Source organism: Cynocephalus volans, chromosome 1 (assembly GCF_027409185.1).
Source record: "Cynocephalus volans isolate mCynVol1 chromosome 1, mCynVol1.pri, whole genome shotgun sequence".
In the NCBI taxonomy this organism is placed as follows: domain Eukaryota; kingdom Metazoa; phylum Chordata; class Mammalia; order Dermoptera; family Cynocephalidae; genus Cynocephalus; species Cynocephalus volans.
The window spans coordinates 17,668,641-17,695,604 of record NC_084460.1 but is presented as its reverse complement, the minus strand read 5'-3'; the positions used below and the strand labels follow the sequence as shown (position 1 = coordinate 17,695,604).

The 26,964-nt window shown below is 38.3% G+C and overlaps 1 protein-coding gene across 1 annotated transcript in view; it reads left to right on the top strand.

Moving 5' to 3' along the window:
* The window catches only part of SLX4IP (SLX4 interacting protein), a 187,159-nt gene that overhangs the window by 122,834 nt on the left and 37,361 nt on the right, over positions 1 to 26,964 (top strand). The window lies entirely within an intron of this gene.

Below are 26,964 nucleotides of genomic sequence, written 5' to 3'. Positions count from 1 at the left end.
AACTGTAAATTCTTTAAACGATTTTTTTTGACAAGTTGTCATACAAATGGATTTATATTAATACTGACTTAAGTTGATTTGAAGCTTTCTCGTTTTTTAAATGTTATCATATATGTCACCGTGTTTCAAAGGTTCTCAAATGGGAGCAATTTTACCCCCAGGGGACGTTTGATAATGTCTGCAGACAGTTTACTTATTGTAACTGGCAAGGGGTGGGGTGCTCCTGGCATCTCGTGGGTAGAGGTCAGGGATGCCACTACATATCCTAAAATGCACAGGACAGCCCCCATGCCACCAATAAGGAATTATCAGGCCCAAAACGTGAAGGGCATTAAGGTTGAGATGTCTGTCCTATTTCCTAATAACACATTGGTATGGTAATATTTGAGTTATTGGTGAAGAAGCTAGCTGAGAGTCTGCAAGATTAACTGGCTGTCCAAATAGAAGGTCATCCTCTTGAGGACAGAAGCTATCTTGTTTATTTAGTATCTTCCCCTCTCATTCCTACCAGCCCTCCCCAGTAACTAACCAAGTACCTGATACACAGATTCAGTGACATGTTGAATGAAAGAGTACTTGGGTCATAAGTGATAGAACCTGAGCCCAGATCCAACTCTTCTGACTCCTCAACCTAGTGTTTCTTCTACTCTGTCAGTGTTGTGTTTTTAATTTTTTTTTTTTTTTTTACTTCAAGTCAGCATTTTGCAGCACTCTCTGTGGTACAAATATAGTCAACCCACATTAACTTTCAGAGGACAGTGGCTGGACTGCTGTGAACTAGATTATGCTAATGCAACACCTCTTTAGGAAGAATATGTGTTAATTGCCCCCCTTTGAAAGCATTCTTGATCTGAAGTGTTCACCCTGGTATAGATGATAAACAGGCAGGCAGAGTTATATTACCCAAACCAAAAGCCTTGAACAGATGGAATTTTCAGTCCGAAGAGTATAGATGGTGCTTTCTGTTTTGTCACTTATTAATATTATAAATCTTGAGAAAAGCCAAAGGAGCTTTTGTCCTTTTTATCCCAGCAGACCTGGCTGGTCTCACTCTCTAACGGGTACAGAAGGAGAAGGAATAGAGCAGGGTGCTAAGACCTCCATCTCTGATGTGGTAGGTGCTGTAGTTGGCTTGGACAGTGCTGATTCTGTCTTTCCCGCCCTTCCTCTACTGCTGATTGAAGAAAGCTAGATAACCTCTCTCAGAGTCAGGGAACACAGTTCTAGCCCCAAGATGAAAATCAAAGCCTTTCTTAGGCTCATGCGGGGAAGAAGTTTATGTTTTTAAACAGAAGAGTAATTTTACTTTGTTTAAAACTTTTTAACCTATTTTTTCCACCTAATATATTATAAAAGTCTCTTCAAGCACATCACCACTTTTTTAAACTTTTAAAAAAATTGTGGTAAAATATACATTTCATAAATGGATCATTCTAGCCATAATCTTTAAGTGTATACTTTAGTAGCATTAAGTACATTCAGATTGTTATGTAACCATCACCATTAGTCATCTCCAGAACTTTTTCATCATACCAAACTGAAACTCTGTACTCATTAAATAATAATTCCCTATTTCCTCTTTTCCCCATCACTGGTAACCACTATTCTACTTTCTGGCTCCATGAATTTTATTACTCTAAGTACCCCATATAAGTGGAATCATACAATATTTGTCCTTTTTTATCTGGCTTGCTTCACTTAGCATAATGTTTTTAAAGTTCTTGCATGTTGCAGCATTTATCAGAACTTCTTTCCTTTTTAAGGCTGAATAAAATACTCCATTGTGATATTCGAATGTATATCATATTTCGTTCATCCATTCTTCTGTCAATGGACAGGATTGTCTCCAATTTTTGGCTGTTGTGAGTAATGCTGCTATGAACACTGGCTTACAAATATTTGTTCAAGTCTCTGCTTTTAGTTCTTTCGGATATCTAGAAGTGGTATTGCTGGATCATAGTGTAATTCTGTTTAATTTATTTTGAGGAACTGCCATGCCGTACTTTTTCCCACAGTGACTGCATCATTTTACATTCCACCAGCAGTGCACAAGGGTTCCAGTTTCTGTACATCCTTGCCAACATTTATTTTCTGTTATTTTGATAATAGCCATCCTAATAGAAGCGAAGCAGTAGCTCGTTATAGTTCTCATTGGCATTTTTCTCATGATTAGTTATGTGGACCATCTTTTCATGTGCTTATTTGGCCATTAATATACCTTCTTTGGAGAAATGTTCATGTCCTTTGTCCATTTTTTAACTGGGTTGTTTTTCTGTTTTTGGAATTGCAGGAGTTCTTTATATAATCTGGATATTAATCCCTTATCAGATATATGATTTGCAAATATTTTCTCCCACTCTGTGGGTTGACTTTTCACTCTCTTGATAGTGTCCTTTGACCTGCAAAAGTTTTTAATTTTGATAGAGCCAGTTTATTTCTTCTCTTGTTGCCTGTGCTTTTGATGTTATATCCAAGAAATCATTGCTGAATCCAGTGTCTTGAAGGCTTTTCCCTTTTTTTTCTTCAAATAATTTTATAGAATTAGCCTTATATTTAGGTATTTGATCCATTTTTAGTTAATTTTTATATATGGTTTTAGGTAAGAGTCCACCTTTATTTGTTTGCACATAGATATCCAGTTGTCTCAACAGCATTTATTGAAAATATTGCCCTTCCCACATTGAATGGTCTTGGCACTTTTGTCAAAAATCATTTGGTCATATGTATGATAGTTTATTTCTGTGCTCTCTTTCCTATTCCACTGGTCTACGTGTCTGTCTTTATGCCAGTGCCACGAATGTTTTAAATACTGTAGCTTTCTAGTAAGTTTTGAAATCAGAACGTGTGAGTTTTCTAATTTTGTTATTCTTTTTCAAGATTTTTTTAGCTGTTCAGGGTCCATGTTACCAATTTTAATGACTGCATAGTATTCCATTAAATGACTATACTCTTAATTTATTAGTGGGATTTATTTAGATTACATCTAATAGTTTCATTGTTGTAAACAATGGTGCAGTGAACATCCTGATAGTGTACATATTTTCGCATTTGATTCTCTATAATATTTCTGGTGTAATGTTCATATTTTTATTGGTTAGTAAGAGCTCTTTAAGGATATTAATGCTTTGTATGTTATGTATGGGGCAAATCATTTTTCTCAGTTTGTCATTTGTTTTTGACTTTGTTTGTTTAACTGTACATCCACAAGCAAGGAGAAGCCCTGTTTGCCTCACGCAGCCTCCAGTGACCACTAGTGGGACGAAAGCTGGGTTTCCTCGTTGTGAGATAAGTAGTGTGGTTGATCGCCAGAGGGAGCAAAGATGACACTAATGCAACATTGTGCGGTTTACTCTTTGGGAAAAAAAGCTGTGCTATGTGTATTCCTCTCTGAAGAGTGAACATGATGTGAAAGCACCATCTTCCCTCTTTCCTACTTTTGACAGCAGTTAACCTTTATCTGAGCATGTCTTTTCGTGTTCATGCCTTAGCCACTCCCCTGCTCTGCAGCCACCAGCCAGTCTGTGCTCCCTCACCTGGGCATCTGGGCAGCTATAGCAGTCTCCTGGCTGACTTCCTGCATGTGCTTTGGCTAGTTCTCTATCTCTTGTCCACATGTCAGTTAGTGTGGTTCCTTAAAATCACAGATCTGATCTTGTGCACCTCTGCATAAAGCCTTTCAGGATTTCCCCAAGGCTCCCAGGGTGAAGGGCAAGATCCCTGGGGTAGCTGCCTCTTCTACCTTATCTTGTACCCCCATTTCCTTTTTCTTGTTCTAGCCATAGCAGACTTAATTCCTTTCTTCCAAAGCTGCATTTTGCTGTTCACTTTGCTCTGGTCTAAGTTCATTCCTCAGGGAAGCTTATCCTATCCACAGATCCTCTTGCTGCAGGCCCACGAGTTCCGTGAACTTTGCTTCACACCGTTTGATTAACATCTACCTCTCCACAAATGGTGTGCCACCAAAGACAGCTCTACTCTTTATATACTCTGTTGTATCTCCATTGTGGAACACAGTTCCTGGCTTGCAGTAGGTTTTTAATACATCTTTGTATAGGTGATAAATTCCATAAATGCTTATATCTTTCCTTTTCCTGATAAGGTTGAGGATTACCCTAACTTACCTGCCCTACTCTGTCTCCTATTTTTCACAAACCTGTATTCTTCATACCTCTGTGCCTTTGCATTTACAAGTTTCTCCTTTGTCTGGCCAACTCCTGTTTAACTCTTAAGACCCAGGTAAAATATTCCTTCTCCACAGTCTTCCTTAGTTTTTCCTCTTCTTTGCTCCCACAATACTTGGCACTTAACACTTTTTTAACTGTTGTCACATTGTATTATAATTGTGTTGTAGTCAGTTTACCTGCCTTTCTCTCTCCCCTTTGGTGGTAAAGGTCGACTTTGTGTCACCCCAGAGCCTCTTTTATTCTCCCATTACCTTGCTGCTAACTCTAGCGCACAAGCAGATAACTCTCTCGTTGTTATAACTCCCACCTTCATACTCAGCTGTCAACCTCCAGAAGGGACGAGCATTATTCACCCATCTCTACCACCAGATTGTTTTCACAGATGACCTAGGTTCATCACATTCTAGGATGTGCAGACCTAGGCACCCACAGGGATGAGCAGGATACACGTAATGGTTGCTGCTGTCTTATATTGTTTGTCAACAAAATCACTAAAGATAGAAACCGAATGCAAGCTTTTACTTTTCCCTCAGTGCTAAAGACATCTCTCTAAACATTTATCCAACTGCCTGCTCTAAGCTGTTTCCATAGTCTTATTTAAATACCATTTTCAAAAGCAGTTCCAAAGCCACCAACCATAAGATCATACCTGTTTCCTCCTCAGAATTCAGTTCTGTGTCTCATGTTCCCTGAAAATAGAGTTGTTCTTACTATGTTGGTAGTTTGGATGCATGTGGGTGGTAATTTTGTGTAAATTGGATGTCTTCTTTCATATGTGTAAATTGGATATCTTCTTTCATTTGCATGAGTTTCTTACTTTTTTTCCATTTCTGGATCCATATAACAATAATGTACTTAAGCATGGTATATATACTGTAGTGGATTGAATGTCCGCCCAAACTCATTGAAGCTTGAATTATGTTCCCCAAGTTTTATGTATTCGAAACTTAGACCCCACTGTGACTGTTAAGAGAGTGGGAAATCCTGTTACGGTAATTGAAAGGTGGGGCTTTGAAGAGGTGATTAGATTGTAGGGCCATGCCATAGTGAATGGATTAAAAATGGTGGTCAGGGGTGTGGTTCTGAGGGCTTTAAAAAGAGAGTGAATGAGGAGGTTAGTTTCTCTCTCTGCTTCCACCATCTTGCAACGTGAGATCCCTGGGTCACTGTCACCACCACCAGATGAACTTTGGACTTCCCAAATTCAGAAATTGTAAGCAATAAATTTTATTTTCTTCATAAATTACCCAGTTCCATGTATTTTGCTGTAAGCAACAGAAATGGACTAATACATATACTTAACATATAATCCTGGATAGGCACATAACTTTGCTGAATGATCTAATAATATTAATATTTTTCATGCTCTGAGTTTTCTTTATAAACAAATAGCAGAAGTGACTTTGAAGCTATTTCCTCAATCATATAATATAAAGAAGTACAGGAAGAATTCACAAACTCAGTCTGTAAACAGCTTAGCACAGACATTTGCCCTGAAAAGTTATTTCAGTGGATTCAGTAAAAATAGTGATTAAGAAAGTTTTTTAAAGACTTAACTGTGAATTCCCATCAATTGTACCTTATTAATATTTTCCACCTTTGCCTTGTTAATTTTTGCTAGACTGGTAGGCCAAAAAAATCAAGAAAGGAAATATTGTATGCTTTGATTTTTATTTATCTTCCTGTTTTTTACGTTGATTGACTGAAGTGCATATTTACAGCTTGGGTTTGTATTGGGTTGTATGCCTTTTTCTTCCTAATTTTTTTCTCTTTTTTCCTACTGTCACTCCCTTGGTCAAGGCCCTTCTTAATCAGCTCTTAAATTACTGCCACAGTCTCCTGATTTTCCTTCCAGTTCATCCACACCTCTGATGCCAAAGTGGACTTTCTGTTTTGTTTTGTTTTGGTTTGGTTCTTTTGGCAGCTGGCTGGTACAGTTATCAAAACATGGGCCTTGGTGTTACCATGCTCTAACCAACTGTGCTAACTGACCAGCCCCAAAGTGGCCTTTTGAAAAAAAAAATGTGATAGCCCTCAGCTTCAGACTCCTTCACTTGTGGTCAGGAACATTAGTTGCCTAATATCCTTCATTCTATTTCTTTTCTGCTTGAATCTAGCCAGAATGGGTGTGGCTCTTTCACAGAGATGTTGATTAAAGACATTAGGTAGCTCACAGAATCTCTGGGAGGGCCAGAGAGCTCTCTTCTGAAGCTACACAGAGAGGACACAGCTTGGGGACAGCTTTGACCCATGCGCCATTGCATCTGCCATCTGTGAAGCTCAGGACTTGGGTATCAGAAGCCTCACCGAGTCTCAGCCTCTACCGCAGCCCGCAGGGACTGACTGCCTGGCATGTGGCTACAGCCCTATGCTGTTCCTTCTGAGTCCACTGCAAGGCAAAACTAGATCTCATGGCTGTCCCCTAATTGCAAGTGAATCAGGGGATGCAAAATGTCCGGCTTTTACCCTGGGAAGGTGAGATTTATAAAATGTGGAAAGTTACCAAAACATAGGAGGATGGTCAAAAATTTTTGGTCGATAGGCAAAGTTATAAATATTCACTAAAATTTTCCTCTTGGCTTCCTTCTTCCATGAACTTCCAAACAGTAACAAGAAGCCTAACCACACAGCTTTCCCAATTACAAAGGAAATGTGCTTACCATCCCCCCAAATGAGATGGCCCAGAGTCTCAAGTCCCAGTGATGTTTGTTCCCCTTCTAGATCATTCACAGCCCATATTCGTTAACTTGACTAAGTTGTAAGTTAACTATTGCCGACATACCTTAAATAAATTAGCAGGGAAACAGAAAACCAAAAAGCATAGTTAATATATAAATATATTCATCATGCAGCAGGGAGACAATCTGGGTAGATGCTACTATTCTAGCTTTTGTAACCATGAAATAAGTAGTGGATGTTTATACCTTCCCTCCTGTAATATTTATTTCATATTACCTGTGTTCTTTGGCAATAACTCAGCTGATCAGGATTCTTTACCTTCATTTCTGAGGATCCGAGCTTTCAGTGGTCCTGCCTTGATAGGGTTGCCATTCCACTGTTTTCATTAACTTTTAGCACTGGGTGTGCTCCTCTAAGTAGAACCCATTACATTCCCTGTGTTTTATCCATGTGCCTCTCTGCCCTTGTTGGCTCATCAAGAGCCACCATTTCAACTTCCCTTTCGGCCTGTGTAGTGACATAAAGAGCCTGATATGGTTACATGGCACTTTGAACTTTCAGTCTGATTCATTGTTATCTTCTGTGTTATGGCCTTCCTTTGAGTTTAAAGGAGCAGAGGCAGGGGGATGGAAAGCAAACTTCTGCTGAGGTGGTCACCACCCACTTCCACTCCTTGTTTCCAGGAACCATGTATCTGGCCAAGGGAATGCATATTGTTCTGCTGGTAAGCACATATGTTGCGTCTTTTAGGACCCTCCCAGTTCCACAGGGTCCTGCATCACAATTTGCATAAAAATTGAATTTTCAGTAGGCCTTTCCACCACTATGTAAGGCCAGCTGCATTTGAGCCTTGCTTGATTGCTTGGTAAAGCCATTGAATTTCATGAGCCCGCTGCGTTATTATGTTTCCTGTAAAGTGAGTTCCTTCATCAGAAGCACTGTGGTGGTAATAGTGAATGAGACTTTGATGAAGTCCATGGATGATATGGCTGACAGAAATATGGCAGGCATAGAGGGCACATCTAAATCCAGAACATGGGTAAGGGAAGATAAGTTATTGCCTCCTCTGTGATAAAACAGATCTAATATAATTCACCCACCACCACTGGCTCATCTCCCTACGATATGAGATTTGGTGGAGAGGCTCAGGTTAATTGCTGCTGCTGGCAAATTGGGTACTGGCAAAGCTCAGCTTAACTTATTGAAGTTAAGTCCATGTTGTTGAGCCTAAGCAGAATGTTCATCCTTGCCACCATGCCACATTGCTCATGAACCCTTTGAGCAGGTGCTATGGCAGCTGGGGAAAGAGGCCAGCCAGCATTTATGGGGTGGGTCATCTTGTCAGCTCATAACAAGTACCTCTCCTGAATGGGGCTTGCTGTGGTCTGAATGTATCCCTCCAAATTCATGTGTTGGAAATTTAATCTCCATTGCAGCAGTATTGGGAGGTGAGGCCTTTTAGGAGGTGTGGCCTTTTAGGAGGTGTTTAGGTCATGAGGGAAGATTAATGCCATTGTCAGAGGGTGTGGTAGAGGGAGTTTGTCCCTTTTTTGTTCTTTCACCTTCTTCCATTTGAAGACATAGCATTCCTCCCCTCCAGAAGATGCAGTGCTCATGGCAACATCTTAGAAGAAGAGACCAGACCCTTACCAGGTCTTAGACTTCTCAGCCTCTAGAACTGTGAGAAAATAAGTTTCTGTTCTTTACAAATTGCCAAGTTTGTGGTATTTTGTTACAGCAGCATAAACGGACTAAAATAGGGCCTTTTGGAGAACATTAACATAAGATACAAATATTCTTATACTCTATGTAACTTTTTCCCAAATGTCCTTGTCACCAGTCCCTCTGAATTCCCGACCATCTCTTTGAACTATTAGCCACTGCCAGTGAAATGGTATATTCTGTCTTTATTGGCCAAAATATGCCACTAAACATTCTGCCTGAGTGAGGTTAAATCATTGCATTTGTTCTCTTCTGGCTGGTACTGCCCTATTGGGCAGGGCCATTAATTAACCAGGCACACATTTTTATCTACTAGTCAGCTGTAGGTCGTTCAGGCTATCATTCTTTCAGGTCACTTGAATAGATCGGAGAGACAGACAACCATACCCGTTGATGTTTGTTCTTATTTCTTATTAAGGGGTACAAGGTATAAAAAACTTGACTTTCCTTCTGGATGAGCTCTTTCACGTGCCCCAGACACTGGCTGTTCAGAAACTGTGTCTTGAAAGGTTTTATCTGTCACTGTCTGACATGCCTGTATCTTAGCATGACATCTAGAATGCATGCCACCTTCTGCCATATAAGTCCTATCATAATGCCATCAGTGTCGTAGACCAGAACACTATCCTACAAGGTAGCGAGATAATGAAGGTCTCTGTGGACAGAATAGTGTCACAGAACATTAACAGAGCAGTGAAGCAAAACAGTGAAGCTATATGGCTGTCTTTGCCAGTGTAAACAGAAACTTGCTTCTATGTTCACTGCTCACTGGGATAGAAAAAAATAGATTTTGCCACCTCTGTAGTGCTGATGTGGGGTGCTATAGTGCTCCAGTTGAGAGGCCACCCCTACCTAATTAAACTCACATTAATCTACCATTATTCTACAGGACCCATCTGTCTTCTGCTTAGGCCAAAGAGGCAAGTTAGGTAAGGCTACACAAAAAAATACTCCTGGATATTACAAGTTTTTCATGGTGGCATAGCTCTTTGATTCCCTGGGGATTAAAATTGTTTTTGGTTTACAGTATTGGTGGAGAAGGGAACTCCAGAGACTTCCATCTGGCCCTTCATTATCATAATGGCTTGCTTCATGAGTCAGGGAGCCCAAGTGTGATTCTGTTAGTTGGAGAGTGAATCTATCCCAATTACACACTCACCATTGAGAAGACAACAACAGGAGATTTTCACAGACGATGAATTTAAGCCAAATTTCTATTTATCACCCTCTGATGGATTGCAGTAGTAATCAGGAACCCCAAGAGTTTTCCCAGAGCCGATGTCTATTCATTTTCAAAAGTTCTAGGTATTTCCCTTTTCTCGTTGTGAAGGTACCCCAGTAAACTCTGCAGGTGCCAAGTGGAAGATTTGTAGTATATACTTGCCATGTTATTGAAGGGTTGCCTGCCCTTACTTGAGGGATGCCTGGCTTTCCTATTTAAGGAGATAATGGGTGTGTGAACTGACTCAAATCTGGGGACTTGCTGAAAGGCTGTGGCTCTTCTTCAAGGTGGCTCAAACCAGGCCCCTTTGTACCAGATCTAGATTTTTTTTTTCTATTATACAGTGTATTAGTTTGCTATGGCTTCCATAATAAAATACCACAGGAATTTATTTCTTATAGTTTATAGACTACAGGTCTGAGATCAAGGTGATGGCAGGGTTGGTTTCTTCTGAGGCCTGTCTCCTTGGTTTGTAAATGGGTGTCTTCTCTGTGTGCCTTCACATGGCCTTCCCTTAGTACATGTCTATGTCTCTTCTTTCAAGGACACTGGTTATATTGGATTAGGGCCCACCCTAATAACCTCTTTTGCTTCAAAGAGCAATTTTAACTTAGTTACCTCTTTAAAGACCCTAAGTCCAAATATAGTCACATTCTGAGGTATTGGAAGTTAGGATTTCAACATATGAATTTTGTGGGGACACAGTTTGGCCCATCATACACTGCTAAAGTAGGACCTAAGTATGCTCTCTATCTTATTTGGAATTATGGACATAATCAGTTAACCAGTAATCCAAAAATGTCAGGGTCGAGCTAGTCTGATAGGCTTCCTGTCAAGGTTACCACTAGGTCATGGCCCTCAAGTAGACCAAGTGACTTGCCCAGCCATGGGCTTTAATTAACTGAAAATTTCATGTTACCCTGTCACCAGGTGACCTACCCACTCCTGGGCTTTGGTGGTCTACCATATCTGTTCTGGTTATTAACACAGCAACTAGTCCTTATGCCTTGAGGGTTGTGCCTCAACTCCAGGGTGTCTGCCCACTCAGGAACAGCCTAGGTGGCAGTCTCCTTCCCATGTTGGGCCCCAGATTATTTTGCAGAGGGTTCTGGGGAACACGAGGGAATCACTTGGCACAGGCTGACATTCTCACACAGATCAGCATGCACAAGGATCTTCTACTCTCTAGGCATCCCATAGCAAGGTGTGCTTGGCTGGGTATAGCTTGATGTATTTTGTAGCTACAGTCCAGCAGGGGGATCCCAGTTTTCCCACTGATCACCCTTTTTATTGGGTAAGCATGAAAATAACCTTGTGAGGATGTGGGTGGCAAACATTTTAGTCCCAGGTTCAGGCACTGAGTAGTCTCGCTGTTCAGAATGCTGGGTAAGCCAACTGTCCAGTACCTGGAGACTTGGGCAGCCCTCCAGCTAGACTTTTGGGACACTGAGTTCAGGAGAAGCCCTCCCCTAGAGGGGGGGGGAGTCATTGCTCCAAGATAGCTTTGGCCAGCAAGCCTGGTTCACCTTCTGTAGTAGTGGCACCCATCATTCCAGTTGTTTCCCTGCCTCCCAGGTAGACTTCAGTCTCATGAAGGGCAGGAGTCTCATCCTGACCAGCACTGGCTGCAGAGCCTGTCGTTCAGGAGGAAAACAAGTGTTGGAAGAAAGAAAGGGATTGTTGGGGCTGGCCCGTGGCTCACTCGGGAGAGTGCGGTGCTGATAACACCAAGGCCCCGGGTTTGGATCCCATATACGGATGGCCGGTTCGCTTACTGGCTGAGCGTAGTGCTCACAACACCAAGTCAAGGGTTAAGATCCCCTTACCGGTCATCTTTAAAAAAAAAAAAAAAAGAAAGAAAGGGATTGTTGTTACTGCTCACCTGTCACGTGTTTCTCTGCCAAGGCTTTGCTGCATGCTTCCATTGCAACATCTTTTGCCCCCTCCACCAAAGGCAGAGGTGATAGTGGTCTGTGAGTAACAAATTATTAAGTAGCCTTTCTCGTTTAGTTTTCACAAAGTCAAAACTACATCCTACTCCAGTGTAAGATTAGGCTGCAGCATCTTCTTATTCTTTGGCAACTAGGGATGGAAAATACCTTCTCTCCATCCCCACCTTGTCCCAGGTGTTCTGTAGTACTATTGCCCTCTACCAGTTGCCTGTCACTGAGTGTCAACCTGCTGGGTGCCAGCTGTGGGTTAGGTCTTCCACATACCCATGGCAGATCCTTAGGGCAGTCCTTTCTAGCCAGCATTCTTTGCCTTTGTTGTAAAGATGAGAGCTGGACTTGGAGTTCAGGTAACTTGCCCAAGGGTCACATAGCTAGCAAGCAAGCATCAGAGGGAGCATGAAAAAGCAGCTATCTTATGTCTGGCTTGTCTTCACTGCTTTAGTATACTTATTAAGGAGAATATTGTGTGTGTGTGTTTTCTTTTTTAATAAAATTTTCCTTTAATCATGAAAACACATCTGTCTTTAAATTAACCAGGAGCAGGGTTTGGCTTGAACTACCATGTGGGTATCTTTGTTTTAGATTTTATATTCCCTACTCTGATCATGAGATGGAAAGGGAGAAATATACCCCAAAACAGAGCTCATATTTCAACTCCAAGAACTTGCCTCAGTACATCTCAATACATTGTCTAAATAGGGTTTGCTACATTTTTGTGTTTGTGGAGCAATAATAGTAATTTTTTTTTTTTTTTTTTACTGCCTATTATTCTATTCTGTATAACCATTTCTTGTAGTTAACATCTAAGAAACCCAGTCCTATGGAAAATGCTGTAAAATAAATTAAATTTTCCTGGGTACTGTGATTTCTGTCTGCAGTGGCTTTCTTTTTGGCTTTTCTTCTAAGCTGAATGCTCCTCTAAAATCTTAGCTTAAATCCTCAGCCAAAGTGTGCAGCCTTCTGCTGGTCCTCTGTAGCGTTCAAGGTATCTTATGCGAATGTTCAAGGCTGAATTACCAAGGCCTCCTCTCTTTCCATGAACGCCCACCTCCCACGCAGCATTCTGTGGTAGGGCACATTACCACCATGTTAGGAAATCAGTGGGAGTTCACACAACAAGAGGAGAAAAAGAAAAAGATGAGAGTCGCCAAAACAAGCAAGTCCTTCCTATTCTTCCCTCTGTCTGAGAAATGTTCCTCTCCTCTCCCTACGTCCCATGCATAATACCTGCCAAAGAAAGCTTTCTCTTTGCTCTTCAGACACAGGCTTGATTGTGAGTCCTTCTCCCTGGCGTCCCCATGAGTGCAAATTTGTATATGTGGTGTCTTGTTTTGTATTTATTTTCCCAGCCTATTGAAAATAGGATTTTTTTCTATTTAAAATAAATTTTGGAAGTGAAACACTTTTGTGCCATTGAGCCCAGCCCTTCCTCTCTGTAAACCTTTGTGCATTTTCAGAGAAGACAGTGAAAACTTACTGTAAAACACCCTCCATATGCTTTCCTTCAGTTGGTGTTTTTCATACATGTGAACAACAATAAAAAAATACTATACATCCAACAACCGATAACTCTGAATAAACGTAGGTCCTTGACAAGTAATACTGTGTTTAACAATCACTTTTTAAATGAATCAGTTCTTACAGTGGAGTGTTAGTATTCGTTCCTATTATACGTACCGCAGGAGGAATGGGACTGTCCTGCGGTCACAGAGGGAGCAATGTAGTTCTGTGACTTTCACAGTCAGACATGGGAGACTAAAATAGGAAGAAATAGTCACTTATGTGGTTTATAAACAGTGAAATAGTACAGCACATTTTCAGTTATCTGCTGTTCTGATAAATATTCTTGTATTTAGACATTTTTTTTTTCTGTTCAGAGCACAGATCTGTCATAGAGCCCAGTGGAAACATGTGTTTTCTTTTTACACATGTGTTTAAATGCCTTTGGTTATTATTTACATTTCTTCTCATAATGTACTCAATCAAAACATTTTACAGGCTTTCATCCACATATGAAAAGCTTAGAAGGGCAATAATGAAAGCACGTGTCTATAAGCCCTCTGGTGAATGTGCCACAATTTCAGCAAAGATTATTTTTCCAGAAATGGGCAATTTGTAAAACTTGAAGTTTTATACTTTTTACTAAAAGTGTGCTGAAGCAGCAGTGACAGCACAAGATGCTTTGTTTTCTCAAAAACTGGGGAGACTTCTCTAACCATCTGTTGCAATAAATGGAAAGAAAACAAAATCTCTAAACTTTTAAAGGCAATGTTTTTACTTGTTATAGTCACCTGTTATGGGCATTGCCAGAGTTGCAATGACTGATCCTTTGTCTACTTTATAATTTTACAAGAAATTAAAATATAAAAAAAACCTGATGTACAAGACTTTAAAAAAGTTTAGGATTCTTTTCACCACATGAAGAGGTTGTTGAACTTCAGTTTGAACCACTTAGAAGACATTTGCGATGTCAGTATGAACCTTGTTAGAATGACTCTGTTGGCCCACTGTGAGTATACTGCTCTTTCTCTCCCACCAGCCCTTTCTCCCTGAATCCACTACCCCACACATCATAAAGACAAGAATTTTTCTGTCATAGAACAAAGTCTATTTTACCTTTGTTTAGTTTCAAATTACAATGCCAATTCTGTTGTAGCTTTTGTGGTGATGTAACTCCAATATTACTTTTGAGTCTGCTTGGGCTTGTCCATGTTTATAGCCAGACTTTCTGCTCCCAAATTTCTGCATATCTTGAAACTGGAAAGTTCACAATGGCTCTACCAGATCCCCTAAGATGCTTGGATTCTGGAAGAATCTTTGTCATCAAATGCCAATTTGCAAGACTTATTTTTTTAAGGAGTTGTCCCAATTGGCTGAAAGCCCTGCCCTTTTACCAGTTCCATGAAGATGGTTCACTAATTACTAGATATTCCAAAGACAAATCCCTTTTGGGGGTCGGGTGGAACTGATTGACACTCTTGCCCTACTAGGAGTGGAAGGAGGAGTAATGGGAGAGAATGTCACCTGCCCTTAAATTGATATAAGGGTATAGTAAAAACTTGTCATTTGATGGTCTGTTTTGTCACGATATTTCTAATAGTGACAACCAGATGGGAGGCCTGTCTTACCCAGCAGAGAATAGTCCTTACCCAGTGAAAATTATGGTTTATCCCAACATGTTGGGAACGTAGTATATTGTCCAAATGATTGCCATATAGCAGGTGTGTGTGTATGTGTTGGGGTGGGGGGCACAAGGAGATTGTGAAACCGCTGTAAGTCTGTACTTTCCTTTGGCACATCCCAGGTGAAGTCTTGGAAGGCAGTGACCTCTCCTGTGTTTGACAGATATGAATTAATAAGTAACGTCCCCCTGACCCCCTTTAAGCAGTGGCCTTTTCTCATAGGAGCAGCTTATAAATTTTTAATATGTGAGATGACAAGGAATAGTGGGAACTGTTTACGTTGTTATGTCCTTTTTCTTTCTTGGGAGTTTCATGTCCCTATAGCAATTGCCTTCCAATACCTAGGAAGTGCCTGTAGCATTTACTGGCTTATCTGTTCTCTTTAATTTTTTTTTTCCCACCTTTGGCCAGGACCTCACGTCTTAATGCCAAGTTTTTAAAATTCCTACTAATTGAGTTTTACATTGCTAATATTAATACCCATAAGTAAGCTTGAAAGAGAAAATAATAGTTACCTAACAGATTAAATATCAGTGAGAACCCTTTGATTTTGAAGGGTGCAAAGGACAAGTGAAAAGGCCCTTGAGTAGGATAATACACTGGTTTAATGCTTTGGGACTGAGGTTTGCTAACTAAATATCTTGGGAATTTTGGGGACTCCAAACCAAATGATGATTATTAAAAACTAGATTCCCTAACATGGCACCTTAATTATTCTATTTAGAATAAAAGTAGAGAATCTAAAGTTATTTTGTAGTTACTAAATATGTTCAGTTAACTACCTCAATTTTTTATAATTAAAATATTTTTATATTCTATAAAATGGGCAGATATCTACTTCCTCTGGTACAGTGGACATTTATACTATCTCTGAATGAATCTGCCACAGATTTCTGAATGAGGTAGGTATTTGTGAAACATTAAGAATCCCTTGGCTATCTCCAGGGAGTTGAGCAGAGGCATAGTTAATAACTGCTCAGGAACACTTAGTTGTTTGGCTTGTTATATTCATTGTTCTACCGGAGTGCTGTCATTACTTAGAGCCTAAACTCCCATTGGATTCAAATTTATTTTAACTATTTAGTCATGAAGAACCATGTAACCGAATGGGAAGTTTGGCCTAATCTATTTCATGACATGTCTTGAAAATTATCTGTGACTACATTAAGCAAGGACAAAACTAACTCCATATTATCTCAAGCATAAGAAAATGAATGCCTGGAAAAGATGCTAGTTTTAAATAATTTTAGGCCAAGATCAAATTGCAATTCTGGGGTCATAGATTGATGTGCATGTCCAAGAAAATGTGTACGTTGTGTATTTCTGTGTATAGTTAGTGACTATATAGGTATTTATATACCTACAAATATAAGTTACTACTAAAGAAAATAAAAGTTACAAGGCCTGAAAGAGACCAAAAATATGATTTCCGTACAAATATTTTCAGGAATTTTACTTAATTGCAACCAGAAGTCTGACCTGGAAGTGTAGTATTTTGACCCCCTAGCTGTCTGGTTTCCTATTTACGGTGTTTTTCTCTCCCCCAACTGTGAGAAAATCTATTTTACATGGTTTTAACCCTGTGTATTCTTAGAAACACTGAAGAAGAAAGTATCCCCTTGGGGGGGTAAGAAATTCTCATTATTTATAGGAATGATTTGTAAAGGTTTCTCTTACATAGAAAACGTTTTTGAAACACTTGGCAAATCTTTCTATATAAGTTATATTTGAAAATAGAACAGTTTCTTGGTTTTTCTTCAAGTTACTGTGAACTTTTGAAAGACTGTATGATTTTTCTGTTATGTAATTTTACCCTCATTTTGGTAAAATACTAACTTTTTAAAGACAAAAATATACAGAGTTTATAAATAGGAGGCTTTTTTATATCCCCCCCCCCCATTTTTAGCCTATTCAATCTTTTTTTTTTTTTTTTTTTCTAATCTTTTAGAAAACTAAAAGTTAGGCTGAATAATCTTTGGGTGGTTGTAGTGGTATTCTATAATCTTTGGGTGGCTGTATAGTAGTCTAATAGACAAAGATGCCAATGAAATTTAAGACAACTGTAGAGCAGGGAGGCCAACTGTTGGAAAATTATCGAATCCGCACATCTAAGGCTCATGAGGCATTTGCTGAATCTAGTAAAATAATGGGGAATGTTGTTTCCGTGTGGCACCTTGTAGTTTACCAGTGTGATGGATTGATGATATATCTCATTTTAAAAGTCACAGGCATTTTCGGTTAGAGGAAAACATCATTCTTCTAACTATTCAATTGAGATATTTAAGAATAAGGAATACTGACAGTTCCCATCTGTCCATTTAGCTGAAGAACATTTTCTTGACATTATTTTGTTAAATAACAGCTTTATTGAGATAAATTCACATGTCATACAATTCAGTACTTAAAGTATACAGTTCGATGATCTTTATATATTCACAGGATTGTGCATCCATCACCGGAATCAATTTAGAACTTTTTCATCGTTCCAAAGGAAACATTAATTTTTCCATTTTAACCAAATCAATGAAGAAAAAAGTGATCTTCATTATAGTCAGGGTCTTAATATGTAGAAAAGCCATAGTGAGTTATCAGTATTTGTAAGGTATGACTGGGGACAGTCATGGGTCTCTAACTATCATTTAAAATCTTTTACTTCAGGTTCTGAAGTTGATTCTAGGTTAAAGTTTGACCTCCTTAGCTTACCCGTGCAGGCTCACCCCCCATCTCTCCCTATAATTCTATGCATTCTGATCTCTAGGCCTCAATCTACCCTACCAGGGTTCCCCAAAGTCAACAGGAGTTGTTTGTGGTTTTGCACAGATATGAATGCAGTGCCCTCCCTTCCCAGCCCTCCTAGCAAAATCCTCCTGATGCTTCAAGACTCTACTTAGATGTTTTCCTTCCTTGGGGATCTCCTTCTTCCCAGTGTTGTTTGTTACCCTCTTCTTTAATTAGACATAACCTTTTTTTGGCATCCACAGTTCCCTATGCATGCCTTTGTTGTAGCACTTATAGTGTAACCCTTCTACCTTTTACTCCTCTGTCTCTCCCTCTGACCTCAGTTGGGTCCCTCAGCAGAGCGCTTATTTGGCACACCTGGGGCCTCACATCATACTTGTATGTAGTAGGTGGGCAAGTAGCATGAGTTGGATGACTCTGGTTTGATTATTACTATTAGAGGAGCACCCAATTTTTGACAGAATGAAAAAAGTAAGCATTTCTTGTTCGCACTGGTTCCTAGAACTCCTCTACTGAGATCATTGTGAAGGCCTAAAAGACTAAAATCCCTACTTAGTGGAATTTCTCACATGTGTAGAAATACATACTCTAGTTTGCTGCCCAGCTGCTCCCTCGGTAACAGCTCACCATGAATGTGATATTTAAAGAACTGGCTGACATGTAATTCCCACACAAAGATGTGCAGCCCAAACGTGTTTAACAACATTGGTCTTACTGCCACTCCTAAGGAATCTTTTTTTTTTTTCTTTTTCTGAGCCCAAGAAAGGTTTTTCTATAAAATCTGTATTGAGGAGAGAACTGAGGAAAAGTGAGACTTGCTGCAATGTGTGGGGAGGGGGTTTTGATGATGGAAATAAGCAGAGTGGGAGTGTGTCCAGAGGTGGGTAAGGTGGCAGGGAGAAGCAGGCCGTGGAGTATCAGCTGGAGCAGACCATAGGGCAGGACTGAGGGAGGGGAGGTGAGGGCTGGTGTTTAGGAATGTCCCGAGAAAAGGTGATATTTCGCTTCTTGTAGAACCTTCGAGGTGGGAGAGTTGGTGGGAGACATGTGCCACTGAGAAAAGATGAAGGTAAACCTAGCAAGCCAGTGAGAAGCACAAACCAGGAAGGGAAGGGGGTGGGGGGGACAGAGCAGCACACAAGTTAGGAGGGAATGCAGTGTATTCATGCCCTTGCTTGTGTGGACGTTGCTTTGCAACTCACAGCCTTCTCCGGGTGCCCCTTTCAGAGACCCCACAGCATTGTCAAGTATTTTCAGATGCCAAGTAGAAAGGACTCGGATCACGTGCACTTTAACCGCTATGACTGGAAACACCTTCAGCTTAAGTGGGGTGAGTGAGAGCTGAGTGGTACCTTGAAAATATTTGCATTTGGAAGGTGGTAACAGTGGAAGGACAGCGAAGAAAAGTGGTTCTCTGGGATGGATATCCAGGAATGGATACCCAGGAAGCTGGGAGATTTGGCATGATGAAGCCTTATGATGGTCCTACATGGGGTCATTGGGATGGTGAATTCTCAGCATGCAACAAAAGGGAAAATATGTAAGTCAGGGGAGAGCAGGGTTTTCATGGACTGACAGAACTATGTCAACTCCTAGTGGTAGGTGGGGACAATGATCCTAGAGAGGGATACAGGCAGGATAAGGCTTTAGTCCTTAGCTGTGTATATCTGATCTGACACTTCTCCATAAGCCATTGGTTTCCTACTCTTATTTTAAATTCCCTCTCTGTTCCTGGTATTTCCATTTCTTTTGAGTTCAGCTATGTATTGAAACTTGTTTTTTTCTTTTACCCGGATTCTTTGTTTTTAGCAGGAGGGTTCACTTTATTTCAATCTGCCAGATTCCCCAGAGTCAGCGTTTAGAGATATATACTTTTTACTACAAGACTACACTTTTGAAGGATGGTACACTTTTAACTCCATGCTTAACAGGCTGGTAATGTGGCTTGAGTCTACAAAATGTGTGCATCTATATCTGTACCTATACCTATAATCTGAATTTTCAGCTTGGGCCACTAGTAGTTACAGAATCTCAAGGTGAAGTTCTTTTTCTGTTCTTTTTCTACAATAGTGTGCTTACTTGAGCTTAAGGAAGATGAACTTTAAAATCACATGTTAGATCATTTTTGTTTAGGTTTCCTTTGAATTGTTATCTACTTAGAAAAATTATTCTAAAGATTATAGTTATAATTCACAACATGAAAAAGGATACCTTTACATTCCTTATAAAATGTTATTGGCAGAGTTAGTAAATTACCTGTAAGAGCAAGCTTTCATCATGATTTAAGTTCTGAGACTTTGGAAGAAGGACTGTATTAACACAAATATTTAAAAGAAAAAAATGCATCATCTTCAAGGTTCTTGAATATTTTCATCAAATGATGGTGTTTCTTTCTTTAAAAAATTCTTCTTCAAAAGAATCTTTCACTTTTTAAAACTTATCAGAAGTTTTAAATACATACAAAAATAGATCTGTGTAATGAACCCTTACTTATCTGTCACCCAGCATCATATTTTCAGCATACGGCCAGTGTTATTTCATTTATACACTCATCTACTTTCCCCCTGCCCCCAGGTTATTTTAAAGTAAATCCTGGACATCATATTGTTTTATATATAAGTGGTTCAGTATATATAGCTCTAAAAGATAAGAAGTGGTATTTTTAATGATCAAAGTGCCATTAAAGATAAATTCTTAATGTCATCAAGTATCTAGTCCATCTTCAGACATTTTACTGAATATCTCTTCAGTTCTTTTATAGTTGGATTGTTCACATCAGAGTCCAAGTAAGGTTGGTCCGCACTATTCATTAATTTTCTTTACCATAGATAAACATCTCTTTTAACCTATAGGAACTTCTCCTCCCGTTTTTGTTTTTGTTTTTCTATTTATTTATTGAAGGAAACAAGTCACATGCCTTCTGGAATTTCCCGCATATGGATCTGGCTGGCTGCATCTGCATGGTGGTATTAACCTGTTCTTCCAGCCCCTGTGTTTTCTGTAAACTGGTTGTTAGATCCACAGGCTTGATGGGATTCAGGTCCCTTGTCGTTTTTTTCCTTGTGTGAGAATACTTCATGGAAGGTAGGATGGACAAGTATTTCCTGTTGCATCTCATCTGGCAGCACATGATTTCTGGTTGTATCTCTCCTTATTTCATGCTAACAATGTGTATGCAGCGAAAATGGAATTTTCTGTTTTCTGATTTTTTTTTAAATCAGTATTTTACATTTGTTCCTTTGGTATTTATATTGCTAGCAAATATGTTTTAAGTAGAATTAAAAAGACCCTTTATGTATTCTTCTGAAATTAAGAATATCAAGGTAGTGTTTTGAAATAAAACCTGAATGTTAACAATCATAGTTCCTTTTTAAATCTGAGTCTATGTGAGATCTAATTAGCATTTTAATTGAGATCATTAGTTATTTCATACCTATCATTTTTTTTTTTCTTTTTTTTAAAGTGGTATTTCAGATTTTTGTTTTTTGTTTTTATTTTTGGTGGCTGGCCGGTAAGGGGATCTGAACTCTTGACCTTGGTGTTAACAGCACTACACTCTCCCAAGTGAGCTAACTGGCCACCCTGCATACTTATCATTTTAAGTTGCACATATCAACAGGACACACATTTTATGTGAACTCTTAAGGACTTGTTGAAGATAAAAATAAAAAGTATACAGTGATTTTTTTTTTCCTGTGAAATGGTAGATCAGCAGGCAATTCAAAAAAAAAAAGAAAGAAAGAAAGAAAGAAAACAAAGACAATGTAAGACCTGTTCTTTGAAATCCTCCAGAGGTGTGATAATAATTGAGCTAATATACATTGGCTTCTCTTAAATTGCCTTGGTAGTTTGGGCCTTGAGTGCCTTAGAAATTAGCTTTCTCACCATACCTCTTCACTGTTGCTGTAGTACTCCTGCTAAAGGCCTATTTGTTTGTGTTTAAGGATTCTCTCTTATGTTCACTGAGAGAACTTAAATTTTGTTTTTGTCTTTCAAGAACTCTAAAGCACCACCATTACTCTAACAGGACTTTTACTACTAATCTCATTATAGCATACCAATAAATCAGTAAAGTAAGATTTAGAGCAGTGACTTCCAGACCTGACTGTGCATCAGAATTCCCTGGAGCTCTTTAAAAAGAATGCAGTTCTCTGGCACCCACCCCAGGTCTATATCAGATTCTCAGGGTCTGAGAATACAAGAATCTGTGTGGTTGGAGAGATTCTAGACTAGTAGATGCTTATTTGAACTTCATAGTAGTTTATGTAATAACTGGAAGAGGAAGTAGAAAAGATGATAAACTTTGGGAATATTTAGTGTTTTCATCCATGACTTGAGTGAATGCATCAAAAATGGAAAAAAGAGCCAGCACCTTGTAAAATGGAATAGAAGTTCAAAATGACTGTGACAGAATTAAGAGGAATGTTTGTTATAGACAAATGCTGAACGGAAACCAGACTACATAAACATCAGAGGAGACAGCAGAAAGCAAGCAAGCACAGGGCTGGGAAAACAGGAGCATGGCATGCATGGAAGAAACACATAATGGTCTTCCTTTAATGTAATGGTCTCCCCTGAACCTCCTGTGAATCTTTGCAAAGTTCCTGAAACAGATGTTTGCCTTTTTCTGTCCTCTTTCTTACTCTCATTTATTCTTCCACCCTGAAGCTACCTCAGAAATGTTACCAATCATCTCTTAATTGCCAACTTAGTGTTTTGTTCTATTTTTGCTGTTGTTAATGCTATCTGGCATCTGATCTTTAAGCTTTCTTTTCCAAAACTTCACTCTCTTGATATCCTTCTTCTTGTCTGACTGCTCCTTGTGAGCTTCTCTTTTTCTGCTGACCCTTCAGCATTGGTTCTGCCCTTGTCCTTTTGATTTCTTACTTGACATGCTCTGCTGTGGACCTTTCTGCCTTTTGGCCAGAGTTGCATTAATGTATCACCAGGGTTGAATTCTCCCCTGAACTCCACACCTTATTTCTGTTTGCTTTCCAAACAGGTTCACTTTGAAATTTCATTGTTCCTTCTCTCTAAAGCTTGGTTCATTATCTTACCAACTTTCCCCAACCTCTCTGTTCCCTAGCCAGCTACCATTCACCTAGTCAACAAAGCTAGAAAAAATTGTCATTGTAATTTATCCCTCTCTGCACACATTTAGTTGACATCCAAGCCTATCTCTGATTCTGTCTCTGAAATGTCCTCTGGATGTGTTCCTTTCTCATTAGTTCTACAACTACCAAAGATCCTCACCGTTTCCCACATGGCTTTGTTAAAAGAAAAACTAGACGATATAAATTTAACAGAGTTTATTTGATCAAAGAATAATTCTTGAATACTCAAAGCAGATGAGGTTCAGAAGTTCTGCTCCAGCAGTGTGAGCAGTGGGCTTTTATATGCTGAACACATAAACAAAGTAAAGAAATTACTTGATTGGCTACAGCTAGGTGTTTGCCTTATTTGGGTATGGTTTGGTGGGAGGTTCCTAGTCATATACCACATTGGCTAGTTGACCATCCGTGATTTGTTAAAGCTCAAGTCATCATTAACCAGTTACAAGGAATGCCTATAAGTTACGATTTGGTTTTTTGTGAAAGTATTCCTGGTACAGAAACAACTACAGGCTAATGACCTCCTGATTATTTTGCTTTAACAGCTTTTACAGTAGCTTCTACCAATTTCAGCCATTCTGTGCCATGTGAGAATTTAGACCTATGTGCTACATAGCCTGATTTTTTCCAGAGAAACTGAAAGTTATAGAAAACGGAACAACACAAAAGAAATGGTAGGTACTAATCTAAATGTATTGATAATCATAATCAAATATTGTGAGACTGGATTTAAAAAACTTCTATTCATATACTATTTACAAGAGGAAAGTGAAAAATAAAAGAAAGGAAAAGGGTATACCAGACAAATAGTACTGAAAAGCAAGCTGGAGCAAGTATATTAGTATTGAATAAAATAACCTTTAAGGCAAAGAACATTACTAAAGATAATGAAGATCACTGAATATTGGTTAAAGTTTCGATTTATTGAGTATATGATAATTCTAAACCTATATGCATGTAATACAGTTTCTAAAAATACCATGCATGGACAGAACTAAAGGGAAATTGATAAATCCATTGTCATAGAGGAGTGTTTAACCCAACATTCTCATTAATTTGTATCAAGCAGGTAAAAAGGATATAGAATACTTGAATCAAATGACTAACAAACATGAACCAGTGGACATATTTTGAACACTGAACTCAATAATCAGAGAATGCCCTTTTTAAAAAATCAGACATACAGAAAACATTTATGAAACTAGATCACAGTAGGCTATAAAACAAGCCTCAACAATTTTCAAAGAATATGATCACAAATATAGGTCACCTTCTTTAACCACAATAAAATTAACTTAGAAATTAATAATAAAGAGGTACTTTTCTGCATTAATAAGCATATTTGTACATAATGTATGGGTTAAAAAGGAACCCTTAGTTGAAATTCGAAAATATTTAAAAACTGAATGATAATTAAAAGACTGTTTTCTAAATATTGTAGAGGTGTACCTACACAGGGCAATTTGTAGCCTTAAAATGGTTCTGTTAGAAAAGAAGAAAGGCTGAAAAATGAATGAGTTAACCATCTAACCTAAGAAGTTACATAAAGAAATAAAGAGTAAACCCAAGGAAAATAGAGGAGGGAAATAAAAAGAAATTAAATAAAAAGAAATTAATTATATAGAAAATATATAATAGAAAGGATTTTTTATCCTTTTTGAAATAAATGATCAAGAAGAAAATTGATCAAGAATGGTCAAGGGGAAAAAGGGGAAAAGAAATATTAGGAATAGAAATATTACTAATGAAAAAGAAGACATAGTTAGATGCCTGTGGAAATTAAAATAGTAATAAGAGAATATTAAGAACAATTTCATGCCAACAAATTTGAAAACTTAGGTGAAATGGAAGAATTCATAGGAAAATGTAAATTGCAAAACTGAGTTAAGAATAAATATGGAGACTAATTGTACAAAACTATGCTATCCACCTTAAGTGAATCATTGTGCAGTACATGCATGTATTGAAACAACATACTGTACCCCATAAAAATGGGGTACAGTACAAGTAAATGTTTGGGGGGAAAAAAAAGAATAAATACAAAACCTGGATAGACCCCATTACATACTTTGAACCACTACTTAAAAAAGAAAGCACTAGGTCCAGATATTTTACCAGGTTAATTCTCCCCAAAATTTAAGAACTGGGTAATTCCAGTTTTATGTACTTGAGAAAGAATTAACATCTCCACCTCATTTTATGAGACTAATATAACTTGACACTAAAAACCAGGACAATAAAAGAGAAGAAAATTACAAGTCAATTTCACTCAAACATAAAAGCAAAAATCCTAAGCTAAATATTAGCATTGCAAATTTGGCAATGTAGAAAACAGAATCATGACATCATGCAAAGTTGGTTCAGCATTAGAAAGCCTCTTAGTGGTATTTACAACATTAATAAATTAAAGAAGAACAATGCATATAACAGTTTCACTAGGTGCAGAAAAAGTAACCATTATTCATAATAAAAATTCTTAGAAAATTAGGACTGTGTCTTCAAAAAGCCTACAGCAAAGATTGTTCTCAGTTGTGAAATATTAAAAATGTTCCTTTTGTAATTGGGAGTATCAGAAAGATGACTACTAGCAACAATATTCAACATTCTACTGGAGGTCCCAGCCCAAACAATAAGACAAGAAAAAAAAAACATGGAAGAAAAAATTGGAAATAAAAGTATCTGTGGGTAAATGATATGATTGTATATGTAGAAAAGTCTATAAGAAATATACATACTAATTGTTAGAATTAATAACAAAGTTCTAGTAATCAAATAGTATAGTAGTGGCATAAAAACAGACACATAGACCAGTGGAACAGAAGAAAGAGCCTGGGAATAAACCCATTTGTATATGATTCACTAATTATTGACAAGGGCACCAAGAATTCACAATGGGGAAAGGATAGTTTATTTAATAAATGGTGTTGAATACACCAGATATCCACATGCAAAAGAGTGAAATTGGACTCTTTTCTTACACCACACACAAAAATTAACTCAAGATGGATTAAATACTTATTCATAAGACTTGAAATTATAAAACTCCTAGCAGAAAACATAGGGGAAAAAACTCCTTGACATTGGTTTTGGCAATGACTTTTTGGATATGACCTCAAAAGGACAGGCAACAAAAGCAAAAATAAACAAGTGGGGCTACATCAGACTAAAAAGCTTCTGCACAGCAAAGAGAACAATCAACAAAATGAAAAGGTAACCTACAGAATGAGAGAAAACAGTTGCAAATCATGTAAATATCTAAAATATATAAGAGACTCATATAACTCAATAACAACAAACCAAATAACCCAATTAAAAAATGGACAAAGGATTCAAACAGACATTTTTCCAAAGAAGACATACAAATGGCCACTAGTATATAAAAAGGTGCTCAACATCACTAATTATCAGAGAAATGCAAATCAAAAGCACAATGAGATATTACCTCAAAAGTGTTGGGATGGCTATTATCAAAAAAAACACAAGAGATAAGTATTGGTGAAGGTGTGGAGAAAAGGGAACCCTTGTATACTTTTGGTGTTAATGTAGATTAGTACAGGCATTATGGAAAACAGTATGGAAATTCCTCAAGAAATTAAAAATAGAACTATCATATATGATCAGCAATCTCACTACTGGGTATATAGACAAAGGAAATTAAATGAATATCTACAAGAAATATCTGTACTCCTGTGATTATTGCAGCTCTATTCACAATAGCCAAGATATAGAAACAACCACTGACAGATGAATGGATAAAGAAAATGTGGTATATGTATGGAGTACATAACATAATAATGAAATATCATTCAGCTGTAAAAAAGAAGAAAATCCTGCCATTTGTGACATGGATAAAGTCCTCTAGGACTTCTTGCTAAGTGAAATAAGCCAGACACAGAAAGACACATACTATAGATTCTCACTAATAAATGAAATGTAAAAAAGACTTAATTCATAGAAACAGAGAGTAGAATGGTGATTGGCAGGGGCAGGGGTGGGACCAGAGGCTGGCTGGGGCTGGGGCTGTGAGGGGCAGGCAGGGGAAGGAAGGGGAGATGTTGGTCAAAGGGCACAAACTTTCAGTTATAAGATGATTAAGTTCTGGGGATCTAACATACAGCTTGGTGATTATAGTTAATAATACTCCATTGTATACTTGAAATTTGCTAAGAAAGT